The sequence below is a fragment of the Haliotis cracherodii genome, unplaced genomic scaffold (assembly GCF_022045235.1).
Source record: "Haliotis cracherodii isolate W230 unplaced genomic scaffold, xgHalCrac1.p SCAF_21, whole genome shotgun sequence".
Lineage (NCBI taxonomy): Eukaryota > Metazoa > Mollusca > Gastropoda > Lepetellida > Haliotidae > Haliotis > Haliotis cracherodii.
This window is the reverse complement of record NW_027266277.1, coordinates 74,923-101,853: the sequence shown is the minus strand read 5'-3', so window position 1 is coordinate 101,853 and position 26,931 is coordinate 74,923. Positions and strand designations below refer to the sequence as shown.

General features: G+C 41.9%; 1 pseudogene; it reads right to left on the bottom strand.

The window, feature by feature from the left end:
- The window catches only part of LOC139470699 (uncharacterized), a 113,853-nt pseudogene that overhangs the window by 58,277 nt on the left and 28,645 nt on the right, over window positions 1-26,931 (bottom strand).

The following is a 26,931-nucleotide window of genomic DNA, read 5'->3' as shown; positions in this document are numbered from 1 at the left end:
TTGTAAATAAATAAGTACTCACGTGGTTTCAGCTCGTATGCGTGCCAGTTGGCGTTAGTTATACTGATGATCATCACTAAGGTCGTCACCATGCTGACGAACACGCCAAGCCATCGTAACCGTACAAACACCTCGTGTTCCCAGAATTCGCTCAGCACATGCCACTGATGCATCGACAACTGAACTTCAGCAGACGTAAACCGACTTTTCTTCTTTCCTTTCTCAATCACACGGTAAGCGTTGTATTGTTCCTGCTTATGCCTCCGTAACTCCTTGATGTCATCCTCCGAAAGGTACTTCCGTTCCAAATCCGGATGAACGAATTTTAATCCTTCCTGTCTTGCCTTTTTAACAGGCGTGGAAGTTCTTTCTTTTTTCCGTTCGGAATTTTCTATCATTTCAATACGGCGTCGGAAAGACGCACGTCTGTCATTCGACCATTTGGCCCACTGGGACCCTAAAGAGGCTCCAAGAAACTTGGCCCTGACGGAGCTCCGGGACTTTGTGGATCCGCCCTGGGATGACCTGCTGATGGCGGAGCTTCTTCGGCTCCCACTCCGTTTGTCCCACTCTTCGTCAATATGCTCCCTTTGGAGCCCCATGGGGGATAGCGTATCCATGACCGTCGTCCCCTGGGCGAAGTACTCGTTATAGTTCGAATGTCCAGGACCGCTGTTGTAATGGTCATTCATCCTGGACCGGTCTTTATTTTTCTTACTATCCGTTCTCATATCCCCCCTCCCTGTCCCCCGCGCTTGCAACTCACGTCTATGAGCCTCGGCTTCCTCTGGGGTAAGACTCAACCCCCCCGTATCCCCCCCTCGTCCGGGTCGAACCTCTTAAACTGTGTATACTTTCCTGAGAGGAAAAACCAGAAGTGATGGTTTCCCCTAATCCACTTGTTTCCGTGGAGCTCTGAGCGTGTAATCCATGTAAACTTGGGGCCCTGTCAAGGTTTGTTGTTTCCGGGGACAGAAACTGCCTCCCTGCCTCTCGTCCGCCTCCTCCTCCTCCTTCCCGCGTTGTGTCACGTGACTGGCTCAACTTTCCCTTCCTATCCATGATTTGGGCTGGTCCCAGATGTATGTATATACACTGGAGCGACTCTTCCACTCACTCCAGCTGCCACGCGCAGGTTCCAATCAATAACCACACCATCGAGAGGGCCGCTACCTGCAACAGGCATAGAACAGTCAACAGCTGTGCAGCTATGCTCATATTTACTGAATGAAGTGCAGGAATGGTCACACTCCATTAGGTACAACAAAGGGTGCTGCTTTCCCACTGCGGAATCGTTTTATGCAAGGCACTTTCTATAGGTGTATTGTGCAAGAGAGCTAATAGTTCCAACGGTTTACCGTTAGAACGTCTCTGAATTCGATATGTGTTTCGAATGGAAAAGACTTCATCACAAGTTCTCTAACCGTTTTGAAATGAAATGTTTGTTTGTTGTCTAACGCCGAACTCAGCAATATTCCAGCTAAATGACGTCGGTCTGTAAATAATCGAGTCTGGGCCGGACAATCCAGTGATTGACATCATGTGCATCGATCCACGCAATTGGGATACGATGACATGCATCAACCAAGTCAGCGTGCCTGACCACACGATCCCATTAGTCGCCTCTTACGACAAGCATAGTCGCCTTTTACGGCAAGCATGGGTTGCTGAAGACCTTTTCCTCCTCGGATCCTCACTGGTCTGAAATTAAATAGATATCACGAAGAAACAATAGAATTATTCATTAAATAAGAGCGTATATTAAACTTTAATTAAACAAAATACTTATCGATTAAGTATTATAGAACATTGAGAAACATAGACGCCACTGTCTTCAAATCAATGTCCCCGAAAAGATAACTTCACATCAATATTCCCATGAAGATAACTTCATATCAATGTCCCCATGAAGATAACTTCACATCAATATTCCCATGAAGATAAATTCATATCAATATTCCCATGAAGATAACTTCACATCAATATTCTCATGAAGATAACTTCACATCAATATTCCCATGAAGATAACTTCACATCAATGTCCCCATGAAGATAACTTCCTATCAATGTCCCCATAAAGATAACTTCACATCAATATTCCCATGAAGATAACTTCCTATCAATGTCCCCATGAAGATAACTTCACATCAATATTCCCATGAAGATAACTTTCTATCAATGTCCCCATGAAGATAACTTCACATCAATATTCCAATGAAGATAACTTCACATCAATATTCCCATGAAGATAACTTCACATCAATATTCCCATGAAGATAACTTCACATCAAAGACTGGTACGGAATGTATATCTTGTGTATCGTTCTTAGCAGTAATCGCCCGGTAAGCAGAGTGTCCGGCTTAAGGGGATGCCTCTGTATAGAACTATGTGCACTGTGAACACACATGGAAAGATAACGCCAGTTAATGTGAATGTCATTTGGTTTGTGTTTTACGTACTTAAAATCACCAATGTGATTGATCATTACAATACAAATATATCTTTTTTCACCTTTTCTGGAATAAAACTCTTTATACTCGGACCATTTGTTCTTTGAAATTACTTTGTTTTTTTCAACTTGGGGACTTTACTCATTCCAATGGGACATTAAATAAACCATGGAGACGCATCGATTCAGCTGAGTAAGTTCTGTTTAACGCTGCTTTGAACAGTATTTCATTTGTAGCACGGCGAATTATGTTTGAATGTATGTTTGTTTGTTTGTTTGTTTGTTTGTTTGTTTGTTACCCCCAGCAATATTCAAGTTATGTGACGACAATCTGTCAATCGACAAGAATGCGTTCCTGAACACCAATTATAACCCGGATCTTTACGGGGTGGATGTGACGAGGCGACACCATCCGCCCGAAGACATTCAACATTTATCCAAAAAGCACGTGCACCCCCACACCAAACCCCACCCCTCAATGAGCTTCGAACGAATGACCTATGGACCTTCAAAGAGACGAACATGGCACAGAACAGTGCAAATCTAGTGAGTGAGTGAGTTAAGATGAACGCTGCTTTAAACGTCAGTTTACTGTCAGATGAAAGCCTAAAATGATGCAGTTTTTAGACGTTAACCACTTCAGTGAAACCCACGAGCTTGCATATATGGCTAAGGCATTCAGGATGCGTCAGCCGTATATTCCAATTTAGGATTCGAACCGCGATCATATGATCCTAGTATTCCAAAGGGACGCAATTCTTGGCAGAATATTTTGGCACCCGTTGCCCCGCAAAAAGAAGAGATGAACATACTGTCAGCCAATACATATATTCTCAATCCCCATCGAGCTGGCTGTATATTTTTTACAACTAAATACTGCAAAACCTGACTCCCAAACATGCATATTCACTCTCAGCGCCAACAGAGTAAGACAGGAACACAATCCAGGCTAAAAAAGTGTTTACCATGAATTTAGTGCAAAGACAAGCTTCAGTCGTTGTCTAAACAATAAAATGGACATCGATTTTACTTGTAATTACACCTGGGGAGTTCTTCCTAACCTAAGTCATGGCTGGTAATTTGGTGAGTTGTACGTCACGGGACTATCCCACGTGACCCGCCGATACAACCCATGCAGGCACGCAGTCTCGGAATTTACCATTGAAACCTTTCCTCTTGAACCGTCTTTGTTTAATCCAGGGGCATTAGACTCCCGCCAGTCGTTCGTCGAGATTGGGTGAACTACTTCACCTTTGCTTAGTTTAAACTACACTGACGATGGCTTATGTTAAGTACAAGTCATGTCACGTGTCTGACGTCTAAGTGATTACATCTGCATGACGTACGTGTTCAAGTGAGTGAGTGAGTGAGTTGGGCTTAACGTCACTTTTAACAATATTCCAGTTATATGGCGGCGTGTCAGCTTAATGTGGGAGGAAAGCCCGAAGTGATGCAGGTCTCAGACGTTTACCACTTCGGTGAAACCCACGAGCACGGGTATGGTGCTGACAAACCTAGAAACATAATCGGGGCGAACCGGGATTCGAACCCACAATCATAGGTTTCTGGCGCGCCCAAGGGACGCAACTCTGCACAGCGAATCGCGGCGCCTTAGACGACTGGGCCACCCGTGCCCCCACGTGTTCAAGTGAAGACATCAAACAGACGTGCACTCGTTCCAGTTGAGGTAAACTGCGTATCTACTGTTTTGTCAAATAGAATGCCAAAAGTGAGTCAGTCTGTAGTTTAACGCTGCACTCAGCAATATTCCAGCTATATGACGGCGGTCTGGACCAGACAATCGAGCGATTGACATCATGAGCATCGATCCACGCAATTGGGATACGATGACATAGAATGCCCAGAAACGAAAATGGTGTTGTATCGTAACCTGCCCTTAACATCAAAACCACGCAATATTATATCGTTACGATTAATTGGTAACACCCGTGAAGATACGGGTTAGAATAGGTCTTCAGCAACCTATGCTTGCCTTATGAGGCGACTATGCTTGTCGTAAGTGGCGTCTAAGGGCTCGTTGATGCAAGTCATCGTATCCCAATTGCATGGGTCGATGTTCATTATATCAATCACTGCATTGTCTGGTCCAGACTCAATTCTTCATCTGATAAAAAACATGAGGGAAAGCACTGTAGCACTGTAAAAGCGTCATAAGTCCGGACTAGTACAGGCACACGCGCACTCGAACACGTGCATGCACGACGATAAATATTTATTCCAGTGAGCTTGAACGCGACGTTAAACCCCATTCAACTTAACCTCACCTGACGTTTAAGTGGTCTACACCGCAATGACGATCAGCCACTCCCGGCTGTTGTCTAAATCCAGATGGGATATAAAGACTGAGTGATGATGATTGCCAGGTACAGATGCCGGTAGCTATGTTGGGGCGAGGATGAGGATGATTGCAGCTTAATACTGCCCGGGATCCAGCTGTTGATGCAACTAAAGACCTGAAGACTAATCGCAGACTAATTAAACTAAGCGATCCTGTCATAGACAGATTGAGTTCGATTTGTACATTGCCTGCACAACGTACAGGTGAGTGTGCCGCTCTGATAAACAACTGGTCACGTGAGCGTGGTAGATCATGTGTCATAACAACGCCGTCACTGAAAGCACCGTTCAGGTGGAGGCTTGATTAGCATCAGACAACTGGAGTCCTTGCTTCATCACCAAGCATCATTGTGTTGCCAGGTACCTCCACACAGAGTATCAGTGTGTTGCCAGGTACCTCCAAACCAAGTATCAGTGTGTTGCCAGGTACCTCCACACCAAGTATCAGTGTGTTGCCAGGTACCTCCACACCAAGTATCAGTGTGTTGTCAGGTACCTCCACACAAAGTATCAGTGTCTTGCCAGGTACCTCCACACAAAGTATCAGTGTGTTGCCAGGTACCTCCACACAAAGTATCAGTGTGTTGCCAGGTACCTCCACACAAAGTATCAGTGTGTTGCCAGGTTCCTCCACACAAAGTATCAGTGTGTTGCCAGGTACCTCCACACAAAGCATCAGTGTGTTGCCAGGTACCTCCACACAAAGCATCAGCGTGTTGCCAGGTACCTCCACACCAAGTATCAGTGTGTTGCCAGGTACCTCCACACCAAGTATCAGTGTGTTGCCAGGTACCTCCACACCAAGTATCAGTGTGTAGCCAGGTACCTCCACACAAAGCATCAGTGTGTTGCCGAGCTGCTAGGTACCTTCGCTTCACACCAAGTATCAGTATGTTGCCGAGCTGCTAGTTACCCTCACTTCACAAAAAGTACCAGTTTGTTGCCTAGCTGCTAGACACCTCACTTCACAAAAAGTATCAGTGTGTTGCCTAGCTGCTAGACACCTTACTTCACAAAAAGTACCAGTGTGTTGCCTAGCTGCTAGGTACCCTTACTTCACACCAAGTATCAGTGTATTGCCGAGCTGCTAGACACCTCACTTCACACCAAGTATCAGTGTGTGCTGCCGAGCTGCTAGGTACCTCCACTTCACACCAAGTATCAGTGTGTTGCCGATCTGCTAGTTACCCTCACTTCACACCAAGTATCAGTGTGTTGCTGACCTGCTAGACATCTCCACTTCACACCAAGTACCAGTGTGTTGCCGATCTGCTAGGTACCTCCACTTCACACTAAGTATCAGTGTGTTGCCGAGCTGCTAGGTACCTCCACTTCACACCAAGTATCAGTGTGTTGCCGAGCTGCTAGACACCTCACTTCACACCAAGTATCAGTGTGTTGCCGAGCTGCTAACACCCTCACTTCACACCAAGTATCAGTGTGTTGCCGAGCTGCTAGACACCTCACTTCACACCAAGTATCAGTGTGTTGCCGAGCTGCTAACACCCTCACTTCACACCAAGTAGCAGTGTGTTGCCGAGCTGCTAACACCCTCACTTCACACCAAGTATCAGTGTGTTGCCGAGCTGCTAACACATCACTCCACACCAGGTATCAGTGTGTTGCCGAGCTGCTAGGCACCTCCACTTCACACCAAGTATCAGTGTCTAAGGCACCTTCACGCCAAATATCAGTATAGCTTCTGAGCTCTCTTGCATCGTCCCACCAAATATCGGCCGAGTCTTGAGCTGCCCTCAAGCATTTTCAAGCAGCTTCAATCGAAACACTCGGACAACTAACGTCCAAATGTCCGTCCCGAGACATAACTCTCAATGAGTTATTTTGTTTGTACCACAGACACCAATACTTCTACGTATCATACGTAGACAACAGACCCATCTAGGCACCTCCAAAAACAAACAGTGGGTACAGAACGCAAACTATCCCCGGGAGTTGTTTAATGACAATAGCAAATAGACAGACTGTTAACGTTGCTACCGATGGACCTACTTGTGCTTTGAATTATTTCAGTCACCAGGAGTCCTATCAACAATTTTACAGAAGACGAAGTCCAATGGTGGCAGTCTAAAACGGACTATAGAAATAAGCGAACGTGACTCCGTTATGGTGATAATAACGTTGTCCTCATAAAACATCTAAAAAAATCACATGGAGAAAATTCTTGATGTGCAACACATAAAATAACAAAATGACGCTGCATTTGTTCTGTGCACTGCCCCCATGGTGCATGTTACATTACACTTGCATAGCTGTAGCTATGGTATGCGACATCGAGTCTGTACTGAGAAATGTATACAAGTTCCTTACATTTTCGAAGGAAAGTTTCAACCATTTATTAGATTAGATAGGGTGAATTACCGAACTGCCAAAGCTATGGCGTTTTCAGTTCATACCATCAAGTCTACGGGATGAGAAATTAAACAAAATAGGAACAGGGGTGGTCTCAAAAACAAAACCGGGACGTTAATGGGCACTGGACGGTTTTACACAGGGTGATAGGGCGTATAGTGTACAAGCTTTATGAGCAAACGGTACGCCCGACTTGCAGTAAAATTTGGGAGGAAATTAAAGACACAATTAATGTTTCCCGGACTGCACTAACTATTGCTCTCTACGAGATGGGATTTCGATACACTGCGCGTGGCGATGACCGAGCACTTTTCAGGGGAAAATATTCCATCCTGTCTATATGGTCTTATCATCTATCATGACTATCGTAGTCAGGGCTTCCGGGTCATTTACCTTGATGAAACCTGGGTGAATAAGAATAATTCCACTGACTGCATGTGGCAACCGTCAGATGGACGAAAAACACCCATGGTCATCAGGTAAAGGTAATCGTGTCATTGTTTTTCAGGGGCTAATTGATGTTTGTGTGCTGTTTTTTTAGGCGAAAAGCAACCTGGTGATTTTCATGAGGAGATGATAGGAGGCGATGTTTTCATAGACTGGTTCGGTAATAAGCTATTGCCCATTTTAAACAACCTCAGTGCCATTGTCATGGATAACGCCAGTTAATAGAACGTCGGGAACCAGATACTGTCGCGCCAACCATGAGTAGTCTGAAGGCGACCATACAGGAATATCTGACATCTTGCAATGTCGACTTCAGAGAATCGAAAACGAAAGTTCAACTCATAGAGAAAATTCGGCTGAATAAGAAACCAGGAAAGTACAAAACAGATGTGCTGGCGGCACAACACAGTCACGTTGTCTTTTGTACGTCAGTCAGACATTGTGAGCTCAACCCTGCTGTGTTTATCTGGGCTAACTGGGTTCTGGGTTCGTGGCAAGACATCACACAACATTCAAACTAACACAAGTCAAAGGGAGGATCAACGCAGTCTTTGATAGATATCAGCCTTGTTGCACCAGTTATCATACCTTTGGGTGAGGTGAGGTGAAATTGGGTTTAACGTCGCGTCCAAGATTATTGCACTTATATAGCGACGTGCATGTACGTGTATGTGTTTGTGTGGCTGCTTGTGCTAGTCCGGACTGATGCCGATTTATAGTGCTAGGTCACTGAGATACCATGCCGCACTTTAACATGGATACCCCACTCAGACACAGTATACTGACTCCGAACCGACCAATCCTTGTTTTAGCCCCTTAATACCGAGCGCCAGACAGGGTAACAACAAGTACCATCTTTTAACGTCTTTTGGAATGACGCGGTCGGGGATCAAACCCCGGACCTTCCGCTCTCCGGGCGGACGCTCTACCACTAGACCACGGAGGCGGTATCATACCTTTGGGTAATAGCACAGATTGATATATGTCATCAGCGAAGACAACAAATACGTCTTGATTCCAAAACCGCAACCTTCCAATATTTATCGCGTTTCATGGCTTTCAACTATTCCATCATTTTTCCAAGCAAACATATAAGTACATATCCTAAATTGCTACTCCATCAACGCATATGTCAATTAAGTACAATAACAGCATAATTTGGGACCATCCCAACTCAGGTGATATTTGTTTCTGTGAGAATGCACGGGCCTGTGTGATGTCATCATCTCGGAACAGGTGTTCGGTAATTACATCAAGCAGCCGTTTCATACATGCACGAATACACACGAACATTTTCTGGGTTTATCATTATTTTACCCGTAAAAGTACATTTTAAGGCTAACCATATTGTCAGTTAGGCTAGGCAAGATTTAGGTAGTTTTGCGTTACTTTTATGTGCTATTTTCATTACTCGTGTTTATTAAATAAAGACAGAAAGCATTTTTCTAGCATATGTGACAGTACTTGAACACATGTATATTAATGTATGTATAATGTATTTGCGTCACAGCATCCATGCCCTAAAGCATACTCATGGCGCTGACCCGTGAAGATCCGGGTTAGAAAAGGTCTTCAGCAACCCATGCTTGCCATAAAAGGCGACTATGCTTGTCGGGATCGGGTGGTCAGGCTCGCTAACTTGGTTGATGTATGTCATCGATCCAAATTGCGTGGATCGATGCTCATGATATCAATCCCTGGATTATCTGGTCCACACTCGATTGTTTACACAGACCGCCGTCATATAGCTGGAATATTGCGGCGTTAAACAACAAACAAACAAACAGACAAAACTCACGGCGCTACAGGCTATTTACCCAGACCAGTCGCAGCCCCCTGGAGAATATACCACCCAAGGTTTGCACTCACACCACCATCTCATCCCCCCGGGTACCCATTGGCTGCTGGTGCACATGCTTAACGAGAGACCACTTGTTTCACGTGCGTTACTAAACACGTGTACTGCAGTAGTCGTCTTATTGACGTCAACTCGGCAAATAACAAGCTGCGAAATCGCAGAAACATACCGCTCTGCTCTTGTCTGTTACATTGCTGACCCGTGAAGATTCCGGGGTAGCATAGGTCTTCAGCAACCCATGCTTGCCGTAAAAGGCGACTATGCTTGTCGTAAAAGGCGACTAACGGGATCGGATGGTCAGGCTCGCTGACTTGGTTGATACATGTCATCGATCCCAACTGCGTGGATCGATGCTCATGATGTTAATCACTGGATTGTCTGGTCCAGACTCGATTATTTTACAGACCGCCGTCATATAGCTGGAATATTGCCGAGTGCGGCGTTAAACAACAAACCAACCAACCAAATGTTACATTGCTATGAATCACGCCTTCATAACGTTCGACTGATGTCCGATACAATTGTTGCGCAGACCTTCACAAAGTCCGTCAGAGCTTACATTACAGAATATCGTGGAACCCGTTTGCTCCCACATCATTTATCTCTGAATACAGCTAGACCCTTGGAAATGTATCACAGGCGGAGATATGGATCTAACGCAATGAGTTGACTGATTTGCTGCGGCCGGACAGCGACACAATCACTCTGCTTAGAGGTTCCGAACTATTGCAAAAACATTTGATGTGATTTTAATGAGATTGGTATTTGGTGTCCTTAAAGATGAATTGTTTGGGAAGAAAGGGAATAGCAATGACGCCTTGATGCGTGGAGATTCATCTAGCTACATCCCGTTATGTCTACTGTGGAGTAGATTTTCATGATTGTTTGAGTTTTTGTCATGTCTGTGTTTTAACTCAGTGTCACTGGGTCGTAAAACGCGCCTAATTCAGGGTCTTTGACCGTGAATCTCCCCTCGCCTTAACCGTCCAATTTCCGACCCCGTTCGGCAAAGTCCGGTTAAGTCGTTGTAGTATTGTGTCATTGCATTAAGAGAATTAGTGACCCGACTGTTTCATTCTCTTGTGATTTAATGTCACACTCTTACCAGAGTTTGCTTTTTATGTTTTTTTCCCATGGTTAGAAACACACACTTTGGTTCAGCGCCCAGACTATCGTATTCCACGGCTGACCAGGAGATTGTCTCCTCTGAGGTCCGCGCGCAAGTTTTGATTCCAATGTGTGGATCTTGTGTCTTTATCCCCAGACTTTGTTAGGTCGTTTACGGGTCAGCACGCTACTGGGTGCGTTAGTAATTCCGGGGCACTTTTGATCTAGTACTGACTTATTCTGGTGGTATTGAGATAAAATTAGTAGCTAGAATTTTCAATTCTAGTAATCCGTGGATAACCAACCTTTCAGTGATTTTAGGAATTTTAGAATGTCCTTACTCAGTCAAAGTAGCAGAGAATTTGGTCCATTAGAGTGAGTGAGTATGGTTTTAAGCCCCTTTTAGCAATATTCCAGTAATATCAGGGCGGGGGACACCAGAAATTGGCTTCACACATTTTACCCATGTCGGGCATCGAACCCGGGTCTTCGGCGTGATGAGCGAACGCTTTAACCACTAGGCTTCCCCTACGCCCCTTAATCCAGTAGGCTAGTTTGATATTCAGTCATTCTCTTCTATTTTATTGACCAGGGACTTCCCGTTATTTAACCCATCCGAGGTTATTCACTCATAAGAGTGTTGAGTTAATTAACTCAGGTGTTAACTGGTCGCAGTCGACTTTCAATGTATGACTGTAATACAGTTGCTTAGCTGAGCCGTGAGGGTATTTGCTCTGATTTATATAAGCAGAGATCATAGTCAGTATTGATTGGGTTTTCTATTCTTTATATTCTCATCTTTTAATACATTTAGCTGCTGGTAATAAACCTAGCAAAATCACGGCGGGGAACACCAGAAATGGGCTTCCTACATTGTACCCATGTGGGGAATCGAACCGAATCGTGACGAATATGAGATACAGAGACCACAAACAATCCTCAGTGTTCTGAGGACATCTTTTCTGGGAACATATATACATCAGGTTATACTGACATCCAACAGCAATTGATCAATAACGTCGTCAGTCTACACAACCGAATTTATAGTGACACAGCGCCGTTCATTTGTCGATCTTCGATTATAAATAATGAATTATTTATGTCACTAACACGTGTCAGTGACATGAACCATAGCAACGTTTACCCTGAGCTTCGTACTCACGTGACTGCAAGTCCACAAAACAGACAGATGCGACGACAATTGGGCACACTGACAAAAAAGCACACTGACTTCACACCCCTTTGTCTGCCTAACAAATACAGCAAATGGGTTGCTCCGTCAAACGAGTGTGAAAAACACGTGTGTTCCAAGAAGTCCTCACCGTCACGGACGCTGGTGATTGTTCGTGCAACACGTGCAAATATTATCAGCAAATGTTACACATACTCACACTACATCAATAAGGCATACATAAAGGTTCTTTTGTGATTTCCGCTATCACGGGAAATCAAGGTCGAATGCCAAATAGTAGATTTTGCTATCAAGCGCCCGCCTATCAATATAAACACACGTGCTTTATTCAATGTGGTACCAAAATGGCGGATCGATGAGTGGACTTCACAGCCAACACGGATGTGTCGTGGTTAACGTGTAAATGAAAGACTTACACTGTCGTACGGAGGTTGGTGATATTGGCAAATACAGACATGATATTCTGGTATGGCTTGACCGCCAGAACTTATCTCCCCCTATCTCACGTATTCAAAAATATACACACTTCAGCATGAAGTATTCACAGAGAGCATGACAACGACATGTGACGACACCTCCTTCGGCAGTGTCGGCGCTTACTGCAGTCTCTCTGAACTGAAGTTCCATTAGATAGAAAATAGTTTCTGATTAAGTTCAATGCTAATATGACCGGTGGGGATCCGGTTAGAATAGGTCTTCAGCAACCCATGCATGTCGTAAGAGGCGATTAACGGGATCGGGTGGTTAGGCTCGCTGACTTGGTTTATACATGTCATCGTATCCCAACTGCGTGGATCGATGCGCATATCCATCACTGGATTGTCTGGTTCAGACCAGATTTTTTTTACAGACCGCTGTCATATAGCTGGAATATTGCTGAGCAATATATGAGGAATATTGTCAAACAACAACAACAATAACAACAACAACAAAAATCAAACATTTGATTTGCATACGAGTTCGTGGTCTATTAAAAGGATGTGAAATATTCTCAATAAATGGAGATTTATAAAGAATATTCAAATTCAGCCTGATTTTGAATGAACTAAAACATGTTATTGGCACCATCTTTTTGTTATCATTTTGCACGCGATCACAAAAATATATCAAAATATTGATTTCAATCGATCACTATTTTCGCTATTCAGTATGAGGATCTTGGATGAACAAGCCGAGTAGAATATGCATGATGAATTCGTCCTCATGCTGTTGTCCCAAACAACATGCATAAACTAACACGCATACCAAAAGACGTTAAAAGATGGTACTTGTTGTTACCCTGTCTGGCGCTCGGCATTAAGGGGCTAAAACAAGGAGTGGTCGGCTCGGAGTCAGTATACTGTGTTTGAGTGGGGTATCCATGTTAAATTGCGGCATGGTATCTCAGTGAGCTAGCACTATAAATCGGCATCAGTCCGGACTAGTACAAGCAGCCACACATACAATCACACACACGCACACGCACACACACACACACACACACGTCGCTATATAAGTGCAATAATCTTGGACGCGACGTTAAACCCAATTTCACCTCACCTCACAATTCAAAAGACCCATATGCTGTTGTTTTACATTCATTTACTCTGTCTTAATGTCAGTGTGATTGTGATTTTCGTATTCGGAGGATAGTGTAATAATAATGATAGTAATAGTCTATGAGTCACTAAAACGATACTATGTCAGGCAATATATAATGTGTCACTGTGTCTGGCAATGGATCACATATCAATCTTTCACGTTATATACATAAGACAATAAAACCACACTGCTACAAAGATAATAACACCATACTGCTTCAAAGATGATAACACCATACTACTACTGAGATAATAACACCATACTGCTACAAAGATAATAACACCCTTTTGCCATAGAAATAATAACATCATACTGCTCCCTAGGTAATAACACCATACTGCTACAATAATAATATCATAGTGCTACAAAGATAATAACACCATACTGCCCCCAAGATATTAACATCATCATCATCATCATCATCATCACAATAATCATAATAATAATATATGTCCGATCCCTTGCGAAACAAATAGAAATGGAGGCAATTTCAAGTTGGCCCAAGGTATGTTGTGCACCTGAATAAGAGTCTACCGAAAAAATGCATATGTTTATATTTATCATATAATATATATATACTTCATACTTCACACTTATCAAAACAAACATATCATCTCTGGGTTACCTCGCATTACACTGGATGCGTGTATTCGGCCACAACAAGTGGATTTAGAGTTCGTTCGAGTCAACTACTTGTTTTTTGAAGACACATTTCACGGTGAGGTTCAGAAGGTAACATTTAGCTGCACATTTGCCCAATTATCATTATTAATTACTCAAACAAAACTCACCAAAAACAGGGACGTCGGTGTTCAGTGTGGCTCCGAACCTTCTCAACATGCGCGTCCACCAACCCAAGGACTATAGTCCTTTGTCCTCTGACCAACCATTGATTCCATTCCATATTACCTGCTAATTATCCCCCACTCCCCCCACGGTGTCACGCCGTGCGTGATCAGATATACCTCGATCAGGGCCTATCATGTACGATGACAAGCCCTGACCCTGCATTGACTCACCAATGTCCTTGTCACCAGTAACGCTAACGTATCCCGTTTTTGGGGCTCGATGATCGTGATGACTTGCCCTGGATGTGGATTTTTAACCTTGATACTAATAATGTTCTCACACGCTTTCAATTACATGCGCATTTATTGGATTTTAATACGTGGCGTCAAGATTTCATTTGCCCCGTGGTTCATAACTGTAAAATCTGATTGCATCGATATGTTTGTTTATTATATATGTCTGTTTTATTTCCGGGGACGTCAATTTGTATCGCTTTACTCAGAATCAATACTTAATGCTAATGGAAGATGTGTCCATTAAACTGTACGTTCCTCAGGTTCGTCCATATTCCCCAGGTCACCACCTGTTCATTTTCTACTGACTTGTCACGGCGATACAATTGTCTCAATTTTGTTTTTATGGATATACCTCTATGACATCATGTTACAACAAAATATTTATCTTACGTAATTCCTTCCAGGTGTGGTTTTAACTCGTATTTCAAATGTTGTAGTGTTCAATACCTAAACGTTTGTTTTGTTTGTTTGTTTGTTTGCCGTTTAACGCCGCACTCAGCGAAATTCCAGCCATATGACGGCGGTCTGTAAATAATCGAGTCTGGACCAGACAATCCAGTGAATGACATCATGAGCATCGATCCACGCAATTGGGACACGATGACATGCATCAACCAAGTCAGGGAGCCGGACCACCCGATCCCGTTAGTCGCCTCTTACGGTAAGCATGGGTTGCCGAAGACCTATTCTACCCCGAATTTTCACGGGTCAGTACCTAACTGATGTTTGTTTGTTTTGTTGTACACGGGCCCAAGGCCTTATTAACACAAATTAGACAGACGGAAGGTTTAAGTTAACGGTAATTGAGCTTCCTTCCTCGTCACAAAAGAGCATTGCTTTAACGAATGTACCATGGCTGATGTGTAGACAAGTACACTAGAAAAGAAATAGAATAGACAAATGACATTATATTGGCACGCCGAAAGTACGTTAAACTGAAGCAAGACCCAGGCTCAAGTACAAACAAGACTAATTAGAGGCTGAAACACCACATTGTCCTAATTCTAATATGGACACTGGTGTAGCAACGAACGATTGCACTAATTACATGGAGACGGTGTCCTAGTTCCATACATTGTTCATCTCACAATGTCTAGACAGGAAGGAGTTCCAGGCTGGTGTGGCCAAGCCGTTCGCTCGTCCGGCCGTCAGAAAATGGATAGGATTCCTTGCAATGGTGTAAATGCAAGAGACATATTCATAAAAAATCTCTGCTAAAAGCAGAGCTGATTGCACTATTCCGATTATATTATGAGCATGTGAGCATATGTCACCAACACTCACACACCAACTTGGACGGACTACATCCACACAAGCACCGTAGATTAAAAAAAAGTTCAATTTCGAACGTAAATAAAAAACACCGAAAGTTTCGAAAGAGATCTAAATTATCCAGTTCTGAGGCAACAACAACATCCATTTATGCAACAGATTCACACGTTCTTCGCCCACGCCGAGGAACACACCCTAACTCACATAATGAGCTCATATGTAAGAAATAAAACTTCTGTATTCAGCAGAGGGGACGATTTGACACCAACACAACACGTCACTGACGCCATTTTGACACGTGACCCACGCAATGCGCAAGAGGCATACATCCACGAGTGGGATCTGCGCCAACATCAGTAATTACACCTGTCCCTGATGTTAATCTATTATGTAATGTGATGATGCTGCATCTTGCGCATCTTCACCTGAAGGATCAATAGGGAGACTTGCAGTGTCATCGTATCCAAGGGAGATTGCGACCAACGCCACAGGCTCCACAATATCAGACCATAAATGAAGCAATGGGGTTGTGTGTCCATATTGACACTGGTAAACACGTGTAATTATCATCGTTTAAACCAAATAATGTCAGAGCAACGTTCACGACCTATTCTCGTGCTGTCGTTGCTAATGTAAACAATTAATCACGGAACGAATTTCCCAACAAACTTGAGTGAGTGAGTGGGGAGATACGATCACCTGATCGTGAACACTGGTATGATCTCTATTTAATCGCCATTCAGAATCACATGCTCATGGCGTATTAGTCGGAATCGTACAATCGACTCTGCAGACATTTTTTCATGAATTAGCGATTTTGGACTGGTCGGCTCCGAGTCAGCATACTGTGTCTGAGTGGGGTATCCATGTTCAACTGCGGCATGGTATCTCAGTGAACTATAAATCGGCATCAGTCCGGACTAGTACAAGCAGCCACACACACACACACACACACACACACACACACACACACACACACACACACACGTCGCTATATAAGTGCAATAATCTTGGACGCGACCTGCATCACTTCTGGCTTTCCACCCACATAAAGATGACACGCCGTGATATTGTTTAAAGCGGCGATAAACCCAACTTCCTCACTCACTCTTACGACACGCATATGTCGCCGGGGAGATACTCTAGTGAGTGAGTGAGTATGGTTTTACGCCGCCTTTAGCAATATTCCAGCAATATCACGGCGGGGGACACCAGAAATGGGCTTCACACATTGTAACCATGTCGGGAATCGAACCCGGGTCTTCGGCGTGACGAGCTAACGCTTTAACCACTAGGCTACCCGACCGCCCCCGGGAGGTGTCTTAGCTGTTGTGTACATTTATATACAACCATTCATACTTTATATTCAGATAAAAACAATCTGTGTGATATCTGTTCCATTACAATAGTTGACCGACTTACAAACCAGTTCAAATTGCATGCCATTGGTACAAAATTAGGTTGGAAAATGTCAGCTAACAACGACATGGAGTATACGTTTCCAGCGTCACATGCAGTATGTAAGTAAGTGATTGAATAATGGTTTTACGTGCGTTTAGCAATATTCCAGCAATATCACGGCGGGGGACACCAGAAATGGGCTTCACACATTGTACCCATGTGGAGAATCGAACCCGGGTCTAAGGCGTGAGGAGCCCACGCTTTAACCAGTAGGTTACTCCCACCCCTATGCAGTATGTGATGGAATGAGGTTTGACGCCACTATTGCAGCAGGTAGGGTACAACACGTGACTTTATACACACGACCTGCCATATTGGGGATTCGAAACTTTCATGACTTCCTAACCCTTGTATCTACAATAATGTATTACCGTAATTCTATGTCGAAGATCCCTATGTTAACACCCGGTGTCTGACACTGCAAACACGAAAACGTCGTTTTTTTCCGTATATGGTCATTGGACGGAAAAACGACTAAAAATTCATTAAAATTGATTAATTGGTCAGCGTCTAGAAAGTGTCCAGAAAAGGGTCGAGTTTTTCAAGCGTAAAATGGACGGAAAAACGATGCTTTTTGCTCCGCCTTGTACAACTGTTAACGGCCAATCAGATGGCGCTGGTCCCCCGACGCACGTGATGTCCAAGGCTTCCTTTCGGAAGCTTTAGGTTTCGTATTTCTGGCATGCCTTGCTCTAGTATCTCTCGCGCGCAGTGCAGCGAGATTTGCTGATAAGCTAGTTTTAGGATATGTTACATGTTAATGGAATTCAGACACGCGCCAAGAAGTCAAACCAAACAATGTTACTAAGTTTATTGTGGTAACGGCTATGTACAGTTACCCCTATCGGATAATGGGTTGTGTTTCACTTGGTTATAACAATAACTAATTTTTTAATGTGAAGTTTACAAGATATACGACTTGGACGCGAGGTCGGTCACATGACGTTCTTCACGTGACTGTATTCTTGAAAAGCCGTAAACACTGACTACTTCCACATTCCTGGGGAAAACCCTTGGAATTCCCTGGTACGAATTCATACAGAAGCGTGGTTGCAAGCCCATTTAAGGATACCCTCGCTACAACCCATCCCAGAGAGAAAAAAAACACGAAAAAAAATCCAAACTGTCGCAGTGACAATTTACAGAAATCTATGAATTTACCTTTTAGTATCTATTTGACACATCTTCACAATCACCTTTCAATGATCGGCCAATTGATCAGTGATGCCAAAGGCTTGAAATAGCCACAGGTTAATTAACAACTTCGAAAATATCTCCCGTCACGTTTATCGTGTCGGCCATTTTGACGTATTGTACTTGATGTAAATGTATTACGACGCTGTCATTGTAATTGACTTACTGAGGTAATTCTGTAAAAGATCTTCTCATCTTATGAGGATATTGTTTGGAATATATTTCTTGTAAACATACTAAAACATATGTTCCTCGCTTTGGGGGGAACTATTTTATTCCGGGGTGGCCCATTAAATCTAGTAGTAAGTCAAGGCACCATGCGTGATCTGTTATTTTATGTGTTTAAATTACGATTTGGGGCGTTAATAAAATACACTGACGCAAGTATATTCTATTCAAATCAATTGGATAATTGAATATGCTTTCTTTTACATATTACATAACATCACTGCACAAAATATGAACAGTTGCAGTAACACACTACGGTAATCGCATTAAACATCATTTTCAACTGTACAGTATTTCAGTATTTCAGTTATATCATGGTGTATCAGACTGCTGTGGAATAAAAATCCGAAGTGGTTCAGGTCATCCAATGGGTGTTCGGGAAAAGGTGAGCGTATCCTGCCACACAAGTGGCACCCGTCACAAACACATGCAAGGACAAGTCAATTGTTCACCTGAACAAAGCACGGAAACACACAATGATGCCCGTCCTCAGTTTTACCGAGCATGTAAATTATTTTGTCCGTCAAAAACATGGACGAGTATAAACAATATGTTCATTCACGTAATACATGTCATACATTTGACAAAATGTATTGACTCGGAGCATTATTGTTAATCACAGAGTATGCAGTTGAACTCATCACCCATCCAATTATTGATAACCCCTTCTTGAAGATCTATGAAATCAGAAGCTGCAACACTCTATCTTTTAACTGGCATGTCAGACTTCTATTTCATTACTCAGTTTTATTTGCACGGATTACTATGGAAGGGACATTGTCTCGTTGTCGCATTGTCGCATTGACGCCTTTACAACAACAAGCAAAACCTGTCAAAATTAACAAAAGCGCGACAATTGGCCATTTGTCGCATTGTCGCGTGTTCGCATTGTCGCTCTTTGATAATCCTTTTCTTTATTTTACAAAAGGGCGACGATGCCGTAACGCGACATTTTCAAGGTCAAAATATGTCTCGTTGTCGCATTGTCGCCCCATCACAAATGTGTATAAAAGGCGCAAAGTTCAGTTATTGTTACAGTTAGGAAGTTCAACCTGATAAATGTACGTCTTGAAATGAAAACACAAGTCCGTCCGCGAGTCCATAACGTTTTATTATGAGCTCTTCTCTAAAAGTGCTTAGTGTTCAACTCCCAGTTCCAAACACGTAGTACCTCCTCAATAATCCACATACCTCCAGTGCAGTGGTCTTCCGGAAGATCTTACTCTTGACCGTATTAGACAACTGACGAGTGCACGCCTGACCTGGGACCTCGTTGCAACCCTCATGAGGTGTTTGCCGAAGGGAGAGGTGTAGGAAATGTGTGCTCCAGCCCAGCGCAGAGCTCGCGACACACTGTATACTGATGTATACAGTATATTGCAGTTGATATACTGTATACTGCATGTGATACTTATTTGCGGAAATGTTACAACTTTCAAGATTCAAGATTCAATTTGCATATATTTCATATACAACAGACCGCCGTCATATATCACTGGAATACTGCTGAGAGCGGCATTAAAACAAATTGTTTTCATAATGGAGCGCTGCAGTCATTTAAAATAGAACCGTATACATATGTACATGTAGTACCAACTCACTCTATTTGTTTCGAATATTCAGCAGAAAATATATTATTAACCAGGTCTTTGGGAAAAGATATCAGATTTTCATAAGCAGCCACATAGGGATGATAAAGGACCCCTCGCTGATTAGGTTCTTGTTTACTTAAGAGCAGAGTTGGCCATGTTAGATGATATAACCAAAATCCGGGAGCTCCGGCGGGGGGCAAGCTGGTCTTGTTAGTGTATGGTATGAGCTGTGACGTTGACCCAAGAGAATAATGTAAAACATGAGACCAACTCAAGTCTATAATGATTGGGAAAGTCTAGATTTCCACAGCTCTAGCCTGAAATTAAGGATTGTTCTATGCTCCATTTTAATTGTATTATTTTCATTTTGTAGACATGGATGGACCAACCAGGAAAGAAATTGATGGAATATTAATATCACATGTTACCACTGATCCAGTTAAATTCATCACACAATAATAAATTAGTATTTGACATTACGGCATTTGATTATTAGGGCATGATCATGCACATGTTCACTGTAGTAATGTACACACCAGTCAACTTGATTATAATTTTTATCAAAGTGTAGCGCGGCATCAACGATTACTTTATGATATCCTCACTTGTCATCGATGTATTGACATCGAACAATGGACGGCAATTCGAAATTCTTATGGATAGCTTCGATAGGGACAGCGCCGGTGTCAGTACAATTTTCCTAGTTAAAATAAGTATCTACAAAATATAATTTGAAGCAGACAAGAACAATATTTTTTTATTAATGCTTACTTTCATGGATAGAATTAAGGCAATCTAGGCTTGCCAAATCGTTCTAGACTTGAGCTGGATTCCTTTTAAATTTATTCTGTATGGTCTGGGAGACGAACAGGCGTCAGTATCGCATGGAGAACTGGGACAGCCTTAATTAGTCTAATCAGATATGTTGTGGAGTTTCGGTTTTGGGCTGTTTGCTGAATATATAGAATTGCGAGTTATGTATACTCTGTATTCTTTCGTCATGGAAGTCCATATTTCAAGGCATGTATTTGATATTCATAATAACTCCACAAAAGCTACACAATGGCAACAAAACGGTACCAGCATCACAGATACCAATAATACATGAGATACATATAATTACTTTAAAGTTAAATCATGTATCTAAATAGAAAATTAGAAGGATACACTTCCGACATTTTTCGTATTTTGTTTTCGTTTGGAGAGAGAAGTTGTGATTGGTATCTGATGGGTGCAAACAGGTGTTCCCTTCCGCCCAGGCCTTGCGGCAATGCTATAGCCCAAAATGAAACAAGCCTTGTTCAACAGGTTCAGACTCAAATTTCTATCCCACTTGGGCTCCTTTTAAATTTAAATATAATTTCTCGTGTCGATATGTGTCAGAAGAAATGAAATATTACAGCACTGGTGAATAGGTTATATGCGCGTCAGCGTCGATCCTATAATATCCTTTTATGCAAAATACATATATACTGATGAATTAAGGTAGTAATACTACGCAAATATGTGTCCAGATGCATACATCAGTATCATCTCGTGATCTTAATTCGTGCTTTGAGCCCTTTTTCTACCGGAGATTCTGGGGTGTTACATCACACCAGAAAGCCAGGTCCAAATTCAAGTCATAATTTCATGGTCCGTCTTGTATGTTGGAAACCAATATCGCAATATGGCTAAATATTGCTGAACGTGGTATTAACCCGATTACTCACATAATTATTCCATTGTCTACAGTCATCTACGAACACTGTACTATCTTTAAGGAGGTATATCTGTATCATCCAAATGTCCATACATATATGTCCACATTTATATGTATAAAGCAAGTCGTCCTGCACTCTTCCCTAAAAGATAAATGTTAAGCATTTCCTCTGTATGAATTTATATAATGTAATATCGTTTTAATGTAATGCTGATGCAGTAAACGTACCACAGACCTGATGCTAGAATAACATCTAATTTCTGAAATGAACATATTTTACAGAAAAAAACAGTTGTTTAAACAATACTTATAAAATATAAGAACAAGGAGCCAAGAGCCAAATATTGGGCTGTGTTGGACATATTTGTTTCGGGGTCTTATGACAGACAAACCTGATGCCTTTAAGTATAAAGATAAGTAAGTATAGATGTTGTACATATTCAAATATGTTCGTGATTAACCCAACCTTGAAAAATATTGAAAGATGAGTGGTAACTATTTATGCCATTATTTCAAATTAGAATGAGAGCACATCAGGAAAGCATGGTACTTTAATATACGTATCCTGTTAACCCTTGTTATTCTTTTTTAAGTAAGAGCAGCATATCGAGAGTATAGGTTTGGTGCGTGACTTATCACACAGTACTTTCAGAAAGTGTGCATATTCTGTTTATCGGCAATAAATAACATAAGACGATTCATGCGGGTAAATACGATTTACTTCAGAACTAGTAGAGATTATTTAAGGTTAGGGGGAAATGTATGTAATTAATTAAACTTTGGCCCGGTTTGAAGGATTTGGTTCCTGGCTTGGGCTTTGTGTTGGACGTGTAGACGGCATTTCCAGGTTTGACGTATCAATGACAAAAATGATGTCAGATGCAATTCTCTGCCTTTTCGGGTGAACAATTGGCTTGCCTTTGGATGTGTTTGTGGCGGGTGCCACTAGTGGATTGGAATGAGCTCGCGTTTTTGCGAGCATCCAATGTCATCATTTATTATGGTGAATCATGAAACATGCTCCTGATGTTGTTGCAATGGTGCAGTTGGCGCTACTTTTGGCAAGGGTTTCTCATGATAATGGAAATGCTTATGTCGCTTTTGTTGACCGATAAACATGAAAAGATATAAAGTTAGTGTATATGGTCATGTAATTAAGAAACAAACGACGAGTGGGAGTTGTTTATTGTACGATAAACAACGACCGAGACTCGTTTATTTCTATATGAGATATCAACATTACGTACACGCTTTACAATATTTACCCGTACTTAAATAATGTTGATTCCTTGAATAGAATCCGACAGCGGCCATGCTAGATAAATCCATTTTAGGATTTGAGTTTGGTCCCGCATATTCTCACAATTTTCTCGTCAATCATCTGTACCTTTTCTCCCAATACCGATTGTCATATCACTCTCACTTTCGGATTCTCCAGCAACATTTATTGGGAACAACTCACTAGACACATACCTCTCAAAAATAAGGTCAAATTTACAAATTTTACTTTTCAAGTTGCGAGTGCATGTTCGAATCTCAATAAATGACGTCATGATAGAACAATTTTTATCGTGAAATAAATATCGCTTCCTTCTTTGTTCTTTGTGATTTATCGCGTAGCTATCTTATATCATCAAATGCCAATTTCTAATTGCTTTATCATGACGTATCCGTGTCATGTAGCAATAACATACACAAATATCGTTGACTTCGACGTTGAATAGTGTCATGAAATATGATTATCCTCTTGTGTGCAATATTTCTGGTTGATAAATCTAACATATTCTTACTTTAAGAGTAGCGACTATACATTATTATATATCCCTTATCAGGTCTCTGTAACATTTGCAAAATGACACAAATATAAAAATACAACTGAACCTAAATGTAATGTTTTAATATCCTTACGTTGCTGAGTGCAGCATTTAACAACAAACAAACAAAACATAATATCTTTAAGAATTATGTTAACAATTCCGATGCTAAAAATAATCTCACAATCTCCATACCTCTTTCTCTCTATGAAAACATAATAACTTTTTTTTTAATAATCCGAAGGAATAATAATGGCAATACTATCATAATTATCATCATTATTTATGTTACTTATCCTCAAGCGAAGTAGTCCTCCACATTATACATTCAGTGTAGAAGCCCATGAACATATGAACTATGTAACATACATTCATGGAAATTAGATGAACAGTTGAAGTTAGCAAATGATATTATTCGGTCGAACGTCTATCAGCCATCTATTCTATTCGTGAAGAACATTTCACGTGGGACCAACAGAGGGAATTATGACTATCGACTTGCTAATTATTTTTTATATTCATGCCAGCTCAAACGATCTATTGGTTTGATTTATTGTTATGGTATCCACAAAATAAGTAGGATCCGATTTTTTCCGTTTTTGTTGAAATAAAACTGAATAATATTTGCTGTTTACATATCAAAGTTTGCCAAATTGTTACAAAATGTTTGCCCACAGCAAGGCTACGTATCCCCAACATATTGTGCTAGGAACAGTATCACTGGACTGAGGGAGGGCGGTATTCCTCCTTGTGGGTCACCTGCTTGGCAATATGGGACGGGAAAACTGCAGGGGGTGAGGGCAGTTAAGTTGATGGTACAGACAGATAAGAGAGATCATTTTACAAATGTGAAACCTCAGTCCACAAAGGAAGAGGCGAAAGCTGAAACTTGGTGAGGTTTACAGAACAAAGGCAGTTATTTCTAGTTTCTTTCTTTCTAGTTTCTTCTTTCTCGAAGATACATTTAATAAAACAATTAATGCGTGTGTGTGTGTGTGTGTGTGTATGTGTGTGTGTGTGTGTGTGTGTGTGTGTGTGTGTGTGTGTGTTTGTGTGTGTGTGTGTGAGAGAGGTAGAAGAAGAATTGTACACCATAAAAATGGCTACGTATGTAGTTGGGGTAGATATGTTGAATGCCCGGCCAGTATGACCTTTGAGTCACTACAGTTTCAGTCAATGCGTAAAACAGTATTTGAGTGAAAGAAAACACTATAAGTGAGTGAAACAAAAGACCTCAGTACAGGCACACCCAGTCCCCCAACCCCAAGTCTGCATGTACGAATACTCATACCCGCCACATCCTCAACCACTTAACTTACTCACACAATCATCTGACAACATGTTCGCCAACCCTCGTATCACAACGCATGCACGCATGCACACACACACACACACACACACACACACACACACACACACACACACACACACACACACACACACACACACACACACACATCACATTCTTCTTTACCCACCATTATGTCTACGTCAGCCATCATGGATCCATGCGCATGCTTTCATACATAATCCATCCTCCCACCATTCCCCAACATCCATCGAACTATAACTATATCCGCCCTCATGTATCGGTATTCGTGCTTTTATACATACATACACCCCCCTACCATTCCCCTACATCCATCGCAGTATAACTATGACTATAACCGCCTTCGTGTTCACACTGCATTGCATATGCATCGAATTACACGTTTAAAATATCGTAAATATTTTACAACATGTACATATTATATATCAGCAAACAGAGATTATTATAACGCAATAGATTTCATCCGTCAAAACATCACAGAAAGAGGGGCAGCCTGGAATTTTACAATGGCATCTGAATGCACTAAGACGTTCAACTGGTCAGGAGGTGAGAGTTGCGGAAGATTACGGTAAACTTCAGTTACAGATCTCCATTACGAATATCTAAAGTATGAATAAAGATCACAGCTTGCTATGGCGTGTACTTCATGCCTGCAGAATTAGCAATGTCCTTAGCTTTAAATTGTATGTCTAAATGCTTATGTAGACAAAGACCCAAATGTATATAGGCATGACCATATTATATTCTACGCAAATATCACCACATTTAAAAACAAAGCTAGATTGAGTCTTTGAAGGGCATTAAGAACTGATACACACAAGGAAAAATATTTATGGATGTCAACGGAGGAACACTGCGTTTCGGAATATATACTTTCTCCTTCATCAGGTGCATATTATTAAATGCTATGAGGCAGAGAACATATATTTGTACCCGTAAGAACAACAAAAGTAAAAAGATATCAAAGATGGGAACGCAACAAGGGAAGCCAACAGATAACTGGCATGGCGCTGATTACCCCGCCTCCCGTTTGCCCATTGTCCATTTCCCATTACCATTCATTCATAAGTTAAGTTTTGGCTTTAATTTGTCCATTGATAATCAACCATCAACGTCTATTATCTCCACCCTAAAAATATGTAGTTTACTGAGAAAGTGGTATCCAAATATAATGTGTGTTACTGTTGACCACTTTCTTAACGGCATTGTTGGTTCAAAGCTTTCGGTCATAGAATCCGTGCCATTTCTCTCTTGTCAGAGGAGTACACAAAGTATACATCATCTGGACTAACATTTTTGGTTCGGTGGCTGGGTTAGATCGCCAACATTGTGTTCTGGTGATTGGGTGCCTCACTCACAGTGTGGGTTCAAATCCCGGACGGGACTCAACCAAAGAAAGTACGAGAATCTGTACTTTACTCAGAAAGTGTTATCCCAATTATAACATTTGTTGTCAAGAAAACACAATAAATGTATATTCGGCTTTGGATGGGTAATGATATCACAGACATATACGGATATTGATGATGACTTGGAGGAGCTTCGTAACGCACGTCTTCTCAATTCAGGGATTGGTAAATCCAAATATGTGTGTGCGCGTGCGTGCGTGCGTGGGTGCGTAAATGTGGGCCTGTTGGATGTTACATAAAACATTCATCTTGAGCGGGATGGTAGTTCGAGTTGGATTAGCATGTTAACTATATGATCTTCTTTAGGCAGAGAATGCCGCGCATGAATGTATTGATGAAATTCTAGGTACATGGGACCTTTTCGTCCCCAGGAATACCCACAGTGGAGACTTCAATGGGGATAGGGTGTACACAATGTGCTACCTGGTAGATTGTGTGTCATCAGACCGGACAACGTTGGTCTTTGACTGATTGTGGCGTA